Here is a 3,730-nt window from a genome sequence, read left to right as displayed (position 1 = left end):
GCGTGCAATCATTCGTTTTCTGAATTTGCGTGGTGTGAAACCAATTGAAGTTCATCGACAGTTGAAGGAGACATGTGGTGATGGAGTTACGGATGTATCGAAAGTGCGTTCGTGGGTGCGACAGTTTAATGAAGGCAGAACATCATGTGACAACAAACCGAAACAACCTCAGGCTCGCACAAGCCGGTCTGACGACATGATCGAGAAAGTGGAGAGAATCGTTTTGGGGGATCGCCGAATGACTGTTGAACAGATCGCCTCCAGAGTTGGCATTTCTGTGGGTTCTGTGCACACAATCCTGCATGACGACCTGAAAATGAGAAAAGTGTCATCCAGGTGGGTGCCACGAATGCTGACGGACGACCACACGGCTGCCCGTGTGGCATGTTGCCAAGCAATGTTGACGCGCAACGACAGCATGAATGGGACTTTCTTTTCGACGGTTGTGACAATGGATGAGACGTGGATGCCATTTTTCAATCCAGAAACAAAGCGCCAGTCAGCTCAATGGAAGCACGCAGATTCACCACCACCAAAAAAATTTCGGGTTACCACCTGTGCTGAAAAAATGATGGTGTCCATGTTCTCGGACAGCGAGGGCGTAATCCTTACCCATTGCGTTCAAAAGGGCACTACGGTAACAGGCGAATCCTACGAAAATGTTTTGAAGAACAAATTTCTTCTTGCACTGCAACAAAAACGTCCGGGAAGGGCTGCGCGTGTGCTGTTTCGCCAAGACAACGCACCCGCACATCGAGCTAACGTTACGCAACAGTTTCTTCGTGATAACAACTTTGCAGTGATTCCTCATGCTCCCTACTCACCTGACCTGGCTCCTAGTGACTTTTGGCTTTTTCCAACAGTGAAAGACACTCTCCGTGGCCGCACATTCACCAGCCGTGCTGCTATTGCCTCAGCGATTTTCCAGTAGTCAAAACAGACTCCTAAAGAAGCTTTCGCCGCTGCCATGGAATCATGGCGTCAGCGTTGTGAAAAATGTGTGCGTCTGCAGGGCGATTACGTCGAGAAGTAACGCCAGTTTCATCGATTTCGGGTGTGTAGTTAATTAGAAAAAAAATCGGAGGCCTTAGAACTTGAATGCACCTCGTACAATAGCGGCCGGCCGTCACCCTATTGTGCTCCAGAGCTCAGATGCCACGACGTCCGTCTAGCTACTTCCTGTTTTTAAGCAGGACCAACACCTGTGCGGGCCTTCCATCCAGAGCTTGAGTTCTGCCTGCCATTTCATGTCCACTGGCGTTCCAACCTCTACTTAGTATAGGCAATCATTAATTATGCCGTTCTGTTGATAAAGACACTCTGTCATCTTTCATGCAATAAGCGTTAACAATTATTTACAAGGCATACGTGACAATCTCAGTCTAGTTTAGATATTCATATATCCGATGTACAACATATCAAATGATATCTAATTGAGGTTGTAGTTCACAGCAAAGAATGTGGATGAGTGCTGGTAAGGTGTGAAGTTATAGCCACCTTACAAAGGGGCATATCAATTTAGCATGTAAGTGGAAGGAGGCAATCCAGACGGCTTGTAATCTTTCACACAGATATGCCCAAGTCACACAGAAATGGAGTGACGTGGTCGCCTGGCTGTGGCAAGGCAGGGACGTCGCATGGGTGGAAGACAAGCAATGCACATTGAAGTGGCACTGTAGAAAACGTTCTGACGAGCAACGCATGTCCAAAAATGTACTGTAGCAGATGCCAGGGATGGCGGGGTGTCTACTGTGCAGGATGGCTGGTAGCAGAGAGTTGGGCAGCATTGCAGGCCTCTAGCGGCCCAGTGAAACTCAATTATCAAAAATAACACTTCATTCACTCATACGTCTACTAGCAGACAGTAGCGACCCCGATCCACACGGTATGCAACGTGGCCGTTTTAATGAATTCTACTGTAATTGATGAAAGTATGTGAATGCAGCTTGCCGCTAACTTGGTGTAATGTTTTGTCTGTACAGAGGTGTATCTGTCGCCTTTATTACCCCTTCACTCTCACACATAAATCGGTACAATACAGTTAGGGCCTCCTGTTTTATCTTTTGGGCTTATCCGTGATAAGACAGGCAAACAATTATGCTAATTGAGGATTCTGAGTATTTTCTCGAGTTTCATTCGCTCTCTCTCTCTCTCTCTCTCTCTCTCTCTCTCTCTCTCTCTCTGTCCTTTATCTGTGTACAGTTTTAAATCTATTATTTTGTTTACGTGGAATCAGCCCAATAGAATCTCTGGTGGAGCCCTTCGTCTTAATATTCAGCGGCTGGTTTGCTGGAAAAGATCTTTACATTTGTTATTATTGTTAAGCGCTGCATTCAGTTGGGAAAAATCGACCGTTTGAACAATTCGTTCATTTTACGACAGATTTAGAATTTCAGATGTGGACGAAGCTTTTTTGGACGATTTTATCAAAACTCGGAGACTGCAGGCTCTCTTCGTCACAGCTGAAACTTCCCCACTAATTACAGGGCCAAGACAATCATCAATGATTCAGACAGAGAACTCATTCGTCATTCACTCTAGAATAAAAGGGTCACAAACCTTATTTCTGAGGAAAATAGTATATTCAGTCCATCTCCATTACATGTTCCGTTTTCTGTTGATTCCAAGTCTTACGTAATTTTCGTTTACCGTTTTTCTCTATCCACCAATAACACGCTAGTGGCACAAACTTTACTAGCTCGTTTTAGCGAGAAGAAGAGCAAATATCTCTTTTAGCAACCCGACAATCTTCCGACAGATACTTCCGAAGCTGTACTCCCTCTCTCTCTATCTATAATAACCATGGAGAATACATCTATGTATCTCTGTTATTCCAAAGAATAATCTTACTAGAAAAATACCTTGGCGTCGACGGGCTGTCGGCGCATATATTACTAGAAATCCGATCAGATACTTTCTAAAAGTGAATAAATGTGGATGATTTGATTAACTATTATTAATTATTGCGTGGTAGAGGGTAAATTTCCGTGGGGAGATTACATCGTGTAGTCATCGAGGTGAAGCCATCCTCCAGCTGGCTGGTTGCAACATTTACCATCTAGTTTACTGACGATTGAGCTCAGTGTGCAGTACATGGCCTGGTTACATGAATCGCACCACAAGCACCCTGCGACAGCAGCGTTTGAAAACGGTCAGGACTCTTGCAGCGATAGCCAACTCTGCAGAGGATGACACCCGATCTCGACAGCCGATAGCGTCTGGTGTAGTAGTGCCCACACCACAATGAGTGAAGGCAGCTGCTATGACCGGGATACGAGCCACTTCCCCCCCCCCCCCCCAGGCAGGAATTCTATTCGCTGATGGAGTGGGCCAGAGTCGGCCCTGCTGCACTGTGGCACTGAGTACGGAAGGTGGACTTGGAACAGGAGACAGGGACAGTGATGGAGACCCAAAGTCGTGACTGCTGCGGGGGGCTCCATGTCATCTCCTCACCTGTCATAGCCTCCACGTCCTGTTAGACAGCTAGGCTGCAAACGAATCTGCTTCCAAAATGACAACTATGCATACAGGGTGTCGGCTCACTTGTTATGTCAATGCGCCACTTCTAGTCATGTTTGCAACAACACTGCCGATATCTGTTGGTGAAGAAATGCCCTTGCCTGTACTGCAAGAACCTTTCCTCACCACTGTGCTGGCGAGCTTCACTGAGCCTAGATGGGCACATTTCTCAGTGCATCAGCAGCTCTGTTACCGTAATTGGAATGCAGAC

Source organism: Schistocerca cancellata, chromosome 7 (assembly GCF_023864275.1).
Source record: "Schistocerca cancellata isolate TAMUIC-IGC-003103 chromosome 7, iqSchCanc2.1, whole genome shotgun sequence".
NCBI classification, from domain to species: Eukaryota; Metazoa; Arthropoda; class Insecta; order Orthoptera; family Acrididae; genus Schistocerca; species Schistocerca cancellata.
This window is presented reverse-complemented; position numbering follows the sequence as displayed.